The following is a 16,589-nucleotide window of genomic DNA, read 5'->3' as shown; positions in this document are numbered from 1 at the left end:
CAGTTCTAATCAGTTCATAATCACAGCAGCTGTACGAGTACTTGCCTTGGTTTTCTTCACCCTAGCACTGACTTACAGCATTTCAATCATTCAAGCAGAAGAACAAGGGTACAAGCATTGAGAAGGCCTCTATTTCATCCCACCATTCAAAGTGCTACCCAGTAAAATTAGTCTAACATTCACATAATGTAAACCACATTAAAATACTCGTCCCACAATACTTGAAATGCTGCTGGGAGTAGGTTCAAACAGCAAGGAGAAATTTGAGAACTCATATTCAAGATGAGAATGGAAGAGAAGGAATGAAATGAGGAAACAAGGTACATACCATTATCTGTACCACTTGTGACAAGACCAGTGTCAGATATACAAAGACAGACTTGCTTAAAGCTGGAGTCACTAGGAATGACTGGAAGGTGAACTTCTGTTTTCTCAAAAATGATAGAACACACTTAACATGTCTTTATTTCAGTGAAGACTTCCTTACCTTGGCCATGAATGCTCCCTTCCTGTGCATCACTACAGTCAGTGAAGTGATAAAAACATCAGAGCAGACCATGTCAAAATCCAACTTGTAAAGAACATTGTAATGCCAGGGTGGGGGGCACAGGGTGTGTGTGGGACACAATGTGCTAAAGCACTGGGAGGAGGAGGAGTAACAGGAGGATAGGTGGTACAGGAATATGGACAATTTATTTTGACAACTTCCAGTAATAGACTGGGAATACATATACAAAGAAGGCTAAAATACAAACTAAAAATTAGAAACACTTAAAATGCTTTGCAAGCTTCTCTAAGGAATTGAGCCAAGAGAGGTACTCAGAGTTCCAGATTAATGTATTTTCTGAGACAGCCATGGTACATTCTTTTACCAGTGGCCCAAAACATGGCCCTTGTATGAGGCACAACGTTTCCTCTAGGCACAGGACATTCAGGGGAATATGTTTCTGGCTATTTCCAAGTCAGAATTTATTCAGCTGAACAAAGATTTTGCATTTAATTCAAAGCTGACTGGAAAATGTTATCGAGTTATCTCCTAACCAGATTGAGAATACAGCAGCAAAATCAAATCATGAGATGAGTTTCATGCTTCCTTACAGTAGTGGTTTAAATTTGCTGAAGTTAATAGTGTCTCTGTTGAATTACATCAGCTTTTTAGCTCTAAAAGAGCATACTAGTATAAACTAAAACATTATCAGCTTCTTATCAGCAATCTGCTTTTCAGTGGCTGCAAGACCAGAAAGGAGGACTATTGTTTTAGACACAGTCCAGCAAACCAAGCAAAATTGTGCTCTCTCAAGAAGTCACAGCTCAAAGGAATCAAAAGGCCTGAAATCCCACTAGATGCCCCAATACTCCTGGATGTAGTAAACAGAACAGTCACTAGAAATTATTGCTTTTATCTCCAAATGTTCTGAAATCTGTGATTATTCTTTTTAAACAATGATCAGTCATCTAAGTCATATACATTATATTTTCTAGCCTATTGATCCAATTGATGCTGAGCTAAAAGATCCCTCTCAAGCATCCTGTATCTGCACATTTACACATGGAGTGGACTGAGAGCAGCAAATGTCTTGGTGTGTCACTGACTGCCAGTTGGATTGGGATGGAATTACAAATGCCAGTTTTTCTGCTTTATACACATTCTACAGTCCCAACTGCAGTTGGGACTGCAGTTCTCTGACTCGGTGCCATAAATCACAGAATTAAGGGCTGGGAATCAGAAAAATCTCTACTTTTAGAATTCCACTTTCTGGAGTTCCAGCCAGCTAGACACTTGATGAGCAAAGTCTTTACTTCTCTGCTTTCCATTATTGGCAAGTGCCAGTTTTCCCTAGTACTGACCCTTGGGCTAATGGCCTGCACAGGACTCCACAAGGAATCAAGCAGGCTACTGCAGGGATTTGACACATATGGATGTGTGCACCCCAAAGTTAGCACTACACCAGTCCTGCCAAAAATAAGATGCCCCTGGCAATGCAATTCTTTCAAAAGTAAATTTGGAAGGAATAACAAACGATAATTAATTGCCTCAAATTAATGGCTCTGGGGTGAGTACAGACCAGTTGGATTATATAACAAACAAAAACACCTTCCTAGGTGGTAACCCAGTTCATAAAGTTGAGGGAGAGGAGGGAGGGAGAATCTGCTAAACAAGTTCTTTGCTGTCCTGCACTCTTCTTCCTTGTGAATTGGCTGTCACTCAGCCTAAGGCTTTAGCAGATTTGTACATGCAGACAGACAAAAGGCAGCTAGAGAACACCCAACCTACCCCTTCTTTTCTGCAAGCCAGAGGGGAGTAACACTGGAACCAATTGCCTTGTGCTTTTCAAAGAGGAGATAGAGAGATGCTTTTTCCCTTTGCTTATACTTCACAATGAAAAGGGTTGTAGGAGTGAACTGACAAAAAGGAGAAAGCCTAATTCCTACCCACTAAGTAACCAATTGTTGTTGCAGGTATTTGAAAAGTAGATGAACAAAAGAGGCTGTGGGGATGAGGTTTGTGCAAATATGATGGAAAGTGAAAAAGTTCTACTGCCTACCTCCATAGGCATGTTGTTACAAAGATTATTTAAACAAAGTGTCGCATAATTGATGTGCAGTTTGGCCTTCCTCATCAGCTTCCCTGAGGTCTTGTAATCTCGTAATCTCCAAAGAGCTGTGCTGCTAACCTGCCCATATGACAACCACATGCCACTGCATTCTGCCAAGCCACTGCTGTACCCACTCTGATGGCTCCCTGTGGCACTGCTCTAGGGTGTCCCACAGATACAGCTCTATTTTCCTGTGTGCCAGCTCACCAGTACTGTGTGAGCTTCCATGTGAGCATCTGCCAGCCAAACAAGTGCTGCAGAGAACACCTACCAGCTCCTGACCTCTTCTCCTGCTGTTTTCAGTCAAACCATCCCAGGAAAACCACTGGGATTACTCAGATTTACAGAAGTTGTCTCAATAATTTTCTTTTCTATTGAACATGTTTTGTTTGATCATAACAAGTCAACGCGCTGTGATGCAAACTAGCTGATCTTAATCAAAAGTGTACTAAACACCCCTTTGACATCTGCATACATTGTTAGGCTCCTGACTGCTCTCTGTGCACAAATTAATTAAATGAGCAATAAATGTGTCAAATTTATCAGTGGCATAAAACATTTGACTGCAGTGAATTTACATCCTTGATTTGTATTGTTCACAGATGGCTTATTATGACTAACAGTGTTTACCTATTTATCCTTAAAAAAAATATAATAATAATCTTCTTTCATTTACATTGATTTGTCCAATTTTCCAGGAGGGAAATACAATTAAACACAAGAAAGAAGAAAAAAAATAAATTTGACTGATGAGATGCTGTTTTAAGACACTCACTTTAATTATGCTAAAAGCTTTCACTCCTTGTGGAAACAGCACTTCCAAAATAAAGCCTGAATTGCAGTAGGAATAATGTGAAAACTCAACCAGAAGTTTGATTAAGGATTTTTCACACCATACCATCTACTGCACAGAGGAGAGGACCTGGGGGTCCTGGTGGATAGAAGGATGACCATGAGCCAGCAATGTGGCCTTGTGGGCAAGAAGGCCAATGGCATCCTGGGGTATATTAGAAGGGGTGTGGTTAGTAGGACAAAAGAGATTCGCCTCCCCCTCTCTTCTGCCCTGGTGAGGCCATATCTGGAATATTGTGTTCAGTTCTGGGCCCCTCAGTTCAAGAAGGACCTCAGGGAACTGCTTGAAAGGGTCCAGCACAGAGCCACAAGGATGATGGAGCAGAACATCTCTGAGAAAAGGCTGAGGGAGCTGAGGCTCTTTAGCTTGGAGAAGAGGAGCCTGAGGAGTGAACTCATTCATGTTTATGAAGATGTTAAGGGCAAGTATCAGGAGGACAGAGCCAGGCTCAGCTCAGTGGTGTCCAATGGTAGGACAAGGGGCAACGGGTGCAAACTGGAGCACAGGAGGTTCTACATGAACATAAGGAAAAACTTTTTCACTGGGAGGGTGACAAAATACTGGAACAGGCTGCCCAGAGAGGTTGTGGAGTCTTTCTCTGGAGACATTCAAAACCTGCCTGGATGTGTTCCTGTTTGACCTACTCTAAGTGATCCTGCTCTGGCAGGGGGGTTGGACTGGATGATCTTTAGAGGTCCCTTCTAACCCCTAACGTTCTATGATCCTATTGAGCAGTAATTGGATATAACACATGGTTAAAGTATGTTAGAATGGTTTCCTTGGTACATTAATGGGGGAAAAAAATCTGAATAATTTTTAAAAGCTTTAAAAAAAATTTACAAACTTTAATCTTAGATATTGAAGTAATTGTAAAGGTTATGCTAGTAATAAGGGAATACACAAAGGTAAACTCCAGCTTCAAAAGGCTGGCAGAATCATTTTGGTTGGAAAAGACCTTCTGTCTTCTGTTCAGGCTCTGTCACTAAACCAGCCTCTTTCTCTGCACCAGCTGTAGAAAGAGCCCAGGAAAATTTAACTAGGAGAATATTCAGGAAAGTGTTGCTGTGCCGCTGCTACATGGTGCAGCTGAAGACCAAACACTGAACTGGAAGAATTTCTGCTTGACCCTTGTTATGGTCTAGATTTCCTCAGTGAAAGCCAGTCTCAGTGAATTACCTCTTCCCTATCTCCCCAGCTGTCAAAGTGAATGCTAATACGTTGGGTAGTTTGTGCTTGGGTTCCTGAAATGTTAATCCAAAATGCACTAACTGAACAATTCCTTTGAACTGAATTGGGTTGGAATTGGGCCCAGTAAACTTTCTCTACTTTCAAAAATCATCATAGAGAATAGAATTGACTTGCACCAAAGTTTATTGCACAGCCACTGGACACAAATGCACTTAATATAATCAAGTTGCTACTTCTCATATTTTAATTATAGGAAAAGCATTGTAAAAGTCAGAGTTCCATTAAAAACAGGCAGTTTAACAAGACCTAATAATAAAAATTTTATCAATAGGAATATTCAGAATTAACTTTCTGTGTACAAATTAGATTTTAAATAGCAGGTTCATTTCTCTGGTGATCTAATTTAGGTTTTGCTATCAAACAATGTTTCAAACATGAAAAAAATCTCCTATGGTAAATTCTTATCCCTTATGTTTTCCAGCTGGTCTCCAATAACTATTCCTAATTGTACTTGTTAAAAAGTGGATTTATGAATCTCAATTAGCCTGGTTTTACTTATCCTACAGCAATTTTCAGTACTGAGACTATTTCAAGATAGAAAAAAAAATTTTATGTAGGTGACAGAATAATTATGAAAATAAAAAAGAAAATGCCTTTTATACAACTTAATTCTCAGTAATTCTATTTCAATAACCCAAAACAGAAAATATGGCATGTAATAACCATCTGGGGAACTTTGCTCATTCCACAAGTTACAAGGTACTTTTATCACTAAGATATTCAGTTTTGCTTGCGTGCCCTACTGTGAGATTTACATCATTCTCAGTGAATCTATTTTCATTTTCTTTGCAAACTTCATATCCTGATTCAGCAAAGCACCAGGGACAGCAGCTTACTCTAAGAACACACTGAAGACCCCAGAGTGAGTGTTAATTCATGCAAGGCAGCTTCAGCAAAATTGAATGTATGTTTATCTTTAAACTTTAATGACCAAATCTTCATCAGGCACCCAGGTAGCCATTCATCTAACTATTTTGCTGATCAGTGTCCAGTGTTGTGAATGAGGAGTTAACAACACATCCCTGCAAAACTCCCATAGTAACTCCCATGGCTAACACAGAATCACAGAATCTTTTAGGCTGGAAAAGACTTTTAAGATCAGTGAGTCCAATCATTAACCCAACCAGGTCACCACTAAACCATGTCCCTCAGCACCACATCTACACAGCTTTGAAACCTCTCCAGGGATGATGATTCAACCACTTCCCTGGGTAGCCTGTTCCAGGACTTGTCCAATCTAAAACTCCTGTGGTACAACTTGAGGCAGTTTCCCTTCATCCTGTAACTTGCTACCTGGGAGAAGAGACCAACCTCTACCTGGTTCCAACCTCCTTTCAGACAGTTGCAGAGAACCAGAAGGTCTCCCCTCAGTTTCCTTTTCTCCAGGCTGAACAGTTCCCTCAGCCATTCCTCCCAGGACTTGTTCTCTAGATGTTTTTACCAGCTTTGCTCCTTCTCTGGACCCACTCCAACACATATTCACTTGGCCTCGATATAAACATGCTATAGAAATTTTTCTGCCATCTTACTGGTCAATGTATTCTTAAAGAGACCCTTTACATCACATCAGTTGCAGGACTTAGGAGAAGGCTTTGCAGTTAAGATGCAGCTATTAAACAGAATCAGCCACATATTTGCATGAGTGTTATCCATCACCCACAGAAATTGAAGCCAAGTTAGCAAACATGACTACGTGCCTGCTATGCCACACTTACGAAAAAGCAAAGCTTGCACAGATTAATAGGAGGGAAAAAATGAGATAAGTGGGTTTAGACTAATGTGTCCCATATATGTGAACAAACTTCTGCTACAAACATTTTTTTTATTATAGTCTCCCACAACTTCCCCAGATGGCCAGGTATTGGCTATTCCTTGGGGGGGTCACCATATGCTCATACAATTAGGTGACTCATGTCTCTTATTAACATTCAGATCTCTGACAAACGCCCATGAAACCAGAGATGGAAACCAGGACCCTTATGCTTCAAAGAAGGGAAAAGAGGCTCTTCCATGACAAATCCTGAACGTCAAAGTCATTATATCTAATGTAATAGCCATGAACAACTTCCTTGTACACCACTTCTAGCCAAGACAACGGACCAAGCTGTCTTATTTCTTCAAGTTTCTCTTCACTGCTAGGCTGAATATAGACACAAAAACGCTATTTTCACAGCACTGCATTACAACATTGTGTGTTATTGCAGCCAAACCCTTTGGCTTGAAAATTTGACTTCAGATGTGTTAACTAATGCGCAATAGATTATCATCCAAAACAGAATAAAATTTTTTTTAAAAGAAAAAAAAAAGAATGCTAGAATGCATGCAAAGCTGTGCTCTGGGCATCAAAGAGTTAGCACATGCCTGCTGTCCACTCAACATTTCCCTTAAAAGCTACTGTGAAACAAACAAAATCAGATTTCTCCCTAGAAGTATCATGACTTAATGGAGCAACTTGAGAACAACAATGTTTTTATGGGCTCCTGTGAAGAAGATTCTCCAGTGCTCAGTAGGACGAAGCCAACCTTCTCAAAAATACTGATCCCATTATTCAGTTTTGGTAATTAAAATGTTTTCTAAATGATTGTTCCCCAGCAGGAGGAAATTGATTAATTTTAATGCATTATTGTATTTTAGCATGAAACAACTTCCTTTCTTTTTTCCTCCCCCTCCTCTTGTTCCCACCATTTGTAGATGAATTATTCAGATGAGACAATTTGTCTACTGGATTTGACATGAATTTTCAGGGAGTAAGTGGAGAAACCCAAGGAGTGCCTCATCATTTGCAAGTTCCATTTCTTTCTATTTAGATATTGATTAGCAGAGCATATATCATGAGGAAGTGGCTTGACTAAGGGAACATAGATCTAAATGTGGCTTTAACAGAATTTACATATCAAGAAAGGCATTTTTAGGGGGTTTGTGATATGCTGCTTTTTAAAAAAAAGTTGGGTTTGGGGTAGGTTTTCTTGGTTTTGTTTTTTAAATCAGGCCACAGGATTCAATTTAAATATTTTTAATAACACTATAAGTACCACTTACATGTGCAGTGCCTCTAATTTAGGCCCAAATTCTGATTACCTTAAAATTCCCCTCACTGACTTCAGGTGGTTTGGTGTTAGGCTGTAAATTACTCCCATGAGTAATGGGAAACAGCAGACACCTGGAAAGCTAACTTCAAACTCTGCTCCACAGCAAGATCCTGTCCCATCCAAAGAAGAGATGTGACTACCTTACAGTTCTATCACAACAAGCAATACTTTGAATAATTATAACTAGTTTGTGTTCACCTTCTGCAGTACTTCACACAGAATCAATGCTGCCACAGCTGACCTAATTTTAAGTGCTTTCTTGAAATTTTTTCCTGCTCCAGATAACTTCCTTTACAAAGGCTTTACATGTTCAGAAATTAGAATGGAAGTCCAATGTGATTGTATCAGACAGTAAAAGTTTGCTTACATATTTATATTAGATTCCAGATAGATGAAACATATTATATATAATCAGATCTTCTGGAATGAAACTATTGTCATCCAACTGCACAAAGTATAGCAGCAAACTGGAACAGAACTAATTGGCTTTGGACTGGGCAACTGGCAGCAGTCACCTCCATAAAATTAGAAGAAATGAGTAAGGTAGACCGGTCCATAGCTAATGCAAGACTAATTTGCCTAGGGATGCAGACAGTACTCAGAACAGCTTTACACATGATCTTGGAGCACTCTGCAAATATGTTAAGGTTAAAAATAATAGTATATGGAGCATTAGTATTCCCAGAAAACATAAGGCACTGATACTAGAGGCAGTCTCTGACAAAGCCAAGATCAGGCTTCACCCTTCCTGATTCTGTAACATCTTTTTTTCTGGCAGTAGATTTACCCAATAAACAACAGTAAACATAACATTTATTACTTAATATCAAATCTACCGAAGTGCCCAAAGGTCTCAAGCCGAATGAAGGCCTATATATTATGTAAAGACATCCAAAAAAACTGTTTGTCCTAAAAATTTTCTGTCCTACATAGCTCTGACAGAATTCTCATCTTTAGAAGAACAGCAAGACTTCAGTACAATCAAGTATCCCAACTGCTAGCACTTCCCATCACTGTGGGCTTAGTTTGAGCTCAGGTTTGAAATTTAGCTCTGAGAGAGACTGAAAAAAAAAGAATCACAGAAACATTCAGGTTGGAAAAAACCCTCAGGATCACCAAGTCCAACCGATAACTTTACAAGATTCATCCCTAAACCACATCCCCAAGCACCACATCCAAACGACCTTTAAACACATCCAGGGTTGGTGACTCAACCACCTCCCTGGGCAGCACATTCCAATGCCTGACCACTCTTGCTGTGAAAAAAAAAAAAAATTTCCTCATGTCCAGTCTAAACCTACCCAGTTGCATCTTGAAGCAATTCCCTCTTGTTCTATCACTAATTTCCTGTGAGAAGAGACCAGCACCAGCCTCTCCACAATGTCCTTTTAGGTAGTTGTAGACAGCAATGAGGTCTCCCCTCAGCCTCCTCTGTTTCAAACTAAACAGCCCCAGCTGTCCTTCATGTAGCAAAACTATCAATGTGTGTACAACACACTGGTGAGCAGTGCTGAGGCTACGTTATATTTTTGGCATACCCTGTATGGATATAAGTCTTGTGTACAATCAAAAAAGGAATATTAGAGAACGAAGCAGAATGACATGAAGACCACCTTATCCAAGCTCCCAACAGTCTATTTTCTGACACCTGTGAACAATTCTTTGACCACTATAAACTCCTAAATAATAAACAACACACAATTAAGCTAATGCAAAAAAATACTTATTTGTATCAAAGTAAGGAAATTTTTTTTCCTGTACGATAGGCAACATGCAGCACAAGACTCCTTGAAATTCATACACAGATGTCCAAGATGTTAGCTGGAAAGAAAGAGTTTGACTAGCAGCTGGGGTTTCAGTTTGAAATGCAAACACTGCCTGCTCTCTCAGAGGATCAGAGGGTCTAAAGGGGGATCCTATCTGCTCACAAGAAGACCTTTCACACTATGGCTTAAGAATTGTACCTGAAGGGACATAACTTTTTAAGACTGCATTCTTCACACTGCTAACCAGGATGATTCATGGCAGCAGATGTACTAACCCTCACATACAGGGAGGCAGGCTTCAAATTTACAGCACAGCCTCCTAACACTGAGATTTTTATGCGTACTGATTTACACAATTTCTTCTCCAGAGCTCTAATGCAGGAGTTAAGACTTCATATTACTTTTTATTTTTCCCATGTGATGTAATAAACAAGTGGCATGAAAGCACCCCAGAATATGGGAAAGAGCCACTTTTAAATGAAAAAAAGTAACCTTTTTGTGAAGGGAGTAGATTTTCCTAAATGGGTTCACTGAAGCAAATCCAGTGCTAACAAATGTATAATTCTCTCTGCTAACAGCAAAAAAACCCCAAAGCAAACCAAAGAGATCCTCACCACATAACTATTTCTCTTTATTTCTCTGTCAAGCAAAAGGATTTTGCACACCATACCCAGATCTGATTCTTTGCTTTACCATTCCCATTTAATTCAATAATTTCTGGGTGAGCCTTTTATCTATTGCTGAATTTTATTTAGTTGTCTCTTTGCTCCCTCTTATCTATTTTCCGAATTGTGTTTCTTTTTCTTACTCTTTTCTATATATAAGTGACTTTCTGTATCATTCCTACCCACACATCTCTGCCTGCCATGCTGTTTTCTACCATCTTCTTGGTTTAACATTGTTTGCCCCTTGTTCAGAGTTCCCACATGGGTTTTTTTTTTTTTTGCGTTTTACAGATCAGAGCAAGAAGAACAAGCTCAGTTTCCAGGCTGCACACAGATCATCCACAAACAATCCCACGGAACATATTTTGAGAAATAAATTTCACTTACTTCTTTAGCAGCCTAAGTGGCACAATATAAAGCAAAAAAAGAAAGATTAAAAAAAATTTACCAAATTCTTGTGGATTGGAATGGATGTAGCAGCTGCCTCAATCATCAAGAGGGCCCACTGTATTAGTTTGCTTGTCAAGTGGTGCTTTGCTGTCTTCTGACCACAACCAGCAGATGGAACTTTGCAATTCAACAGAGCTCAGTTTACATAAGCCACAACTTCTGCCCTGGAGAGTTTATAAGCCAGTGTTGGGTAGGAAGTGAATGCATCCTCTCCTTCAACAGGCAGTACTATGCAAATGAAGCTCCACTGATTTGTAGCACACAAATACTTTTTTTTCCTTTATTTGACCACCATTATTTACTATAAATGTATATTTTGTAAATATAATTTGCTGCTGTTGTAATTTCTGTGATTTATTCCCAGTAGCCCTCACTGCAGAGACTGCATCTAATCAATCCTCAATTAGTATGCAAATACATCCTATAGGCTGCCCATGCCTTGCCTTTCAAACAGGTGATACATAATTAATGACAGCTATAATGGCATTAAAGACTCCAAACCAAAAGAGCTTCTCCCTTTAATTTACACTTAGCATCACTAAGAAAGAATGATTTGTTGGAGCACTTATTTTGCAAGTTCTTTTCAGTCTTCTGGAGAACTGATTATTAGTAGTTCAGATCAGTAACTGCAGTTACTGCACTTTGCTCCCCAACCAAAGTTCTACATAACTAAGTGCAATGATTTCTCCTGTTAGTAACATTACCTGCTAATACTTAGGATGATGTCCAAAAATCCTCATTCAGGGAAAGCTTATGGAAAAACAGCAAAAATATTACTCTAGGAAGGGTATATGCACAGCTCTGTCCTGCTTTAACGCTACAGCCAGCAAAACCCATCATGTCTAAACTAAAGATCAGAGTTACAAATGACAGTCTTCAATTTGGTTCATTTATTCCTTTACAATAAAGATACAAATGGAAACTAGGCATTATTAATGAAAGGTGGGATTCACCTCACCAGATCTGAATAAACCAAATTTAGATGCCTGGTGTAGTGAGCTGGGCCATCTTGAGGACTAGCAGACTACCAAGGACTACCTTGACTTCCTCAGAGGAAAGGGACTGGCATCATATGCAGAAGGCAATTCATCCTAGTGGTGATACCAGATGTAGAAACAAGCCTCCAAATTGTCTGACCCCTCTGCAAATAAACACTGTATAAAACTCCTCTTTCCCTGGCATTTCAGTGCATGACTAGTCACAGGGTGGTTTGCAGAAGGCAATGCATAATAACACCAAGAAGCAAATTTTGTCATGCTTGAATTGTATCTATAAAATAATGGGTTGGCCCTGTTTGGCTGATAAAATACCAACCTGAAATATGCAGAAAAAAGGAAATTAGAAGAGGAGAAGGGATGAAGAACATTGCCACATTGGACATTTCTTACTAAGCTTGAGAAATGGTAGGTGTTACAACTTCAATGGTTTTGATTTACCTCATCCATTTGAACATAGAGAAGTTAATACGATTTCAAATTAATCAGTCAGCACTTCTTTAAAGGGATATTTACAGCTTTTACATTTAAATGAAGGAAGGCAAACAAAAGTGTAATTTATGTTATAATAATGACATATAAAGTATCATTGTTTTAATTCTTTAATAGAATGAAGCTAGCTGTGGCAAGTAGATAAAACTCCTTTGAATAGTGAAACATTGCCATAGTTTGTCTTGTCAAGGCTCCTGCTTCTAAGAATATTTATGATTTTACTGTTCCTTGAGAACCATAAATGACACAGCATGTCAATGAGACAGTTTCAATCTCACTCTGGATATTTCCATCCAGAGCAAGAGCATAATTCAGTCTCCATCCCCAGATAACCCCAGCCTTCCTCCTCATGCTGCTAACAAAGGGCTTAATGCTGGACTTCCCCCGGAGAAGCAGATTCTGTACCTTGTGCTAACTGCCATGACTTCGCCGAGACTGCATGGAATGAAAACGAATGCAGCATTTCAGCATGAGTTAGGCAAGCAGGAGTCAGCCCCACTGTGCAGAGGGCAATGGCAGTTTTCTGGAGAGACTGCCTGTCAAGTAGGTACTAGACTTTGACACACAACTCATTTGACAAACTGAGTGTCAGTGAAGTCACCTCCTGGTGTCCTACGCTGCTACCAAAAGCATGTTGGCTGCTAAATGACTTTACATTCTTTTTTCTTCTTCTACCAAGCTTATTTTAGAAAGGTTGTATATCAATCTGGAAAGTGCTGTGAACATGATGTTATCATAATGGTACCATATGCCAGTCGACTACTTACAAATCATCCGTGCCTCCCTCACTTGGTAGATTTTAAAAGCAAGATAAAGAACTCGATTGTCCTCATGCTTACACTGGGTTTATATCAGTGTACTTCCAAGTTTTGAACTGGTAATTTTTTTTTTTTTTAAAGGAGAAAAATATTTCTACCAACCCCTCTAAAAACCTTTAAAGGCTTTTAAAATGGCTGTGTCAAAGGACAGTTTTTACTACTCAAGTGTTTGTCTCAGAGACAGATGTGAGTATTAAAGATTCATACCCAATGAAAAAGTAGAATATGCTCCCAAAACACCATAACTAGCTGTATGAATAGGAATAGGTTACATCCTCGAACTAAAGAGCTTTGGAGTTTTAATTTACCTTCCTGGTTTGGCCCCTTAAGGAGGCAACTGTGAATTTCAACACTCTACTTCATCATTTCTCTATAGTTTTTTCCTACCTTCTTTATTCCAGAGAAAGCAAATTTTTACCTGTTCACCAGATTCCATGAAGCTTGTAAAACTCATGTACCATAAGACTTGTGATAAAACCAGAAGATTAGCAAAAGTCTTAGCTCTCAACAAGGAATTCAAGAAAAAAAGATTAGGAAAACTTCAGCTGCATGTCTGAACTTAGGGGGACCTGGACCCATTTCCACTTGTATTTCCAGTTCAATTAAAACCCAGAAAGATTTGTTCACAAGTTTCCTACTTGGGTAACCATTAAGCTGTCATATACTGACAGTTCTTTGGTGCCTTTTTAACCATTTAAAATATTTTTCAGAGTACCTAATAGTGCTTATTATATGCTTTGGGTTGATAAACCTAGAAAATCACAAAATCACAGAATGGTAGGGGTTGGAAGGGACCTGTAGAGGTCATCTAGTCCAACCCCCCTGCCAAGGCAGGATCACCTAGAGAAAGTCACACAGGAACACACCCAGGTGGGCTTTGAATGTCTCCAGAGATGGAGACTCCACCACCTGATGGGCAGCCTGTTCCAGTGTTCTGCCGCCCTTAAATTAACGAAGATGTTCCTCATGTTTGCATGGAGCTTCTTACGTTCAAATTTGTGCCTGTTACCGCTTGTCATGTCACTGGGCACCACTGAAAAGAGCCTGGTCCCATCCTGCTGACACCCACCCTTTGAGTGCTAAGCATTTATGAAGTTTCCCCCCTCAGTCTTCTCTTTTCCAGACTGAAAAGACCCAACTCTCTCAGTCTTTCCTTATCTTTGTAGCCCTGTTCTGCACCATCTCCAGCAAGTCCCTGTTCTTCTTGAAGCTTCTTGAAGCATATGAAGTTAGAGCACAGAATTGTTTTCACTCAACTACTCCTCTTCCAGGCAGAGCATGTCCTTAGAAGTCACTGATCTCAGCCTCATGCCTGTTCATTCACTAACCTTCATAGTCAGGCTGTTACTGGGAGAAATTCTCAGTGCCAGTTCTTATTGCAAAGGAAAAAAGTTAGGCCTACCAGTTCTGGTCTTGTTTGCAATCTGGTGCAAGTTGGATGTGCTCCTCTTTCCTGCTGCAATTCTATGAGCAGGCTAAGCGGTGACCTTCATCTTGTCTCCCCCTCTCTCAGAAAGAAGCTTTCACATACATTTCAATACTTTCCCTTTAGAGCAGCAGCCAGGGAGAAGCAGCAGCCTGAAAGGGCTTAGCCCCACTGCTCATATACAAATGTTTGTAAACACTTTGAGAATTCTGGGCTTGACTTTGGACATCCTGACTGAACGCCTTTGCTTCTTGTGGTGGGTGTTAGTCCACTGTTTTACAGCTACAAAGTCTGATCTTCACAAGGGTGTAGAATATTGCTTCTTCATGAATTTGGTACATAATCATTAATTTCTAAAGTCATGGTCATATTTTGTAAACTCTTAAACAAAATTACACACACACACACATATCCCAACTGTACATCACTGACAGGAATTCCATAGAAGTATCACATGGCTGAATTCATCTGACAGTCTTTAAACTTGATTCTGTCTGGGATTTGTCTTCTTTGAGAGTAGCTCTTTTAATTTTCTACAAGCTTTTTCATCTCTCCCTCTCTCTCCTTAACACTCAGAACCTCCTCACTAAGGTTTTGATCGGTTCTGTGCAAAGTACCAGTGGCTACAGTAGCACGGTCAGCCAGTGCAGGACAGAACAATGAGGTGGGATTTTTTTTTTTTTTTTAATCTTTTCCATTAACATCTGAGCAACCTTTTCTAGGGGTAACTCATTTATTCACAGTGGTAACTGTAATTGTTTCCTTGATCCCAGGTTTTACATATTAGTCATTTTCAGTGATGTGTGAGACAGCCAGGGAAAGACTCCATTGGCTAAACAGGAAGGTGAAGTGCCATTTGAGACACTAGAGGAAAACCAAAGTATCTGCATTGAGCACCAGATACGATGTATGTCTCAAAGGATGGTGGTGGAGCAGCAACCAGAGACCAGGCAGGATACCCTGGAGAACCTAAGATGACTACGAGACCTGATTCCTGCATACAACTACAGCATGGTCTAAAGTCCTACAGCATCACTGAAGAAATTCTCAGTGATTTAGGCTCTGAACTGGAACTAGACTTTGACTCTAGCAGTGTCACAGGTTCCTTTGGACAAATATGGGAAGGAGAGAGGAACAAGTGTTAGTGACCCTACGCCACCCTTCTGCCAGACCCAATGCCAACTGACATATTTGCATCAAATGATAATGAGAACAAAGGTATAAACAGATCATTCAAACCCCAAATGGTAGAGCTGGATAGTTTGTAGAAGCCCATGACATACTCTCTGTGCACCTGGAAGCAGACAATGGCCAACATGTTGCAGTAATGAACATGTACAAACCAGTGCAAACCCCATATTTCCACACTCTCTAGTGCTTGCAGTCCCTGTGTTTCAAGAACAAGAGCTTATAGCTTTTACATAAAAGTAACTGTGAACTGTATAAGTCTCCATTTAAACCCCCACCCCAGAGATCTGCACAGCAGTACTGTGAAAAGTAGTAATTATATAGAAGCTTTTTAGTATGCAACAGGAAGCAGCACTTCTCTTTTTAAGCTGAACAACCAAAGTAGTATCATAAATATTATATTTAAATAGTAGCCCAAGCCACATGGTTTTGAAAACAATAACCAAGCACATGCTTTGTGGGAGCACAGAATTAGAAATGATTTCACAGGCAAGGATAAAAGGTTTGCAAGAACTGGGATCCCACTACAGAGGAACAGTTTATACAGGCTGTACTTGAAGGTGCACTCACAGTTCCAAGATAATTAACTGTTTTCAGAGATTTATAGTTTTGCTGTATGCATTTGCTTAAATATTAATTCTGCTGCCTGGCGTTTAAAATGCGATGGATTATTCAAAGTGAAAATGGCTGAATGCCCCATTCATAGTAAATATGCTCACAGACAGGCAACTTGGTAAAAGAGAACACTGCCTTCTATTTGATACTTCTGGTATTAATGTATTGCTAATTGTAAAAATGAGATCAAATCAGGTCTTTTGCAAATATGTAAAAACCAGGAGCAACATAATGCAGTGCTAATGTTGTATATTTTACCTCAGCCAATGATATTTTTTAACTATAATTATGAAACGTTATAAAACAGATGAGTGGGTGACTAGGAAAGAAAACAACGTGGACATTTTAGTTAGAAAAAACATATAGTGACCACTTGACCATTTTCAG

The sequence above is a fragment of the Indicator indicator genome, chromosome 16, assembly GCF_027791375.1.
Source record: "Indicator indicator isolate 239-I01 chromosome 16, UM_Iind_1.1, whole genome shotgun sequence".
Taxonomy (NCBI): Eukaryota; Metazoa; Chordata; class Aves; order Piciformes; family Indicatoridae; genus Indicator; species Indicator indicator.
Note: the sequence above shows the minus strand (reverse complement) of the source record.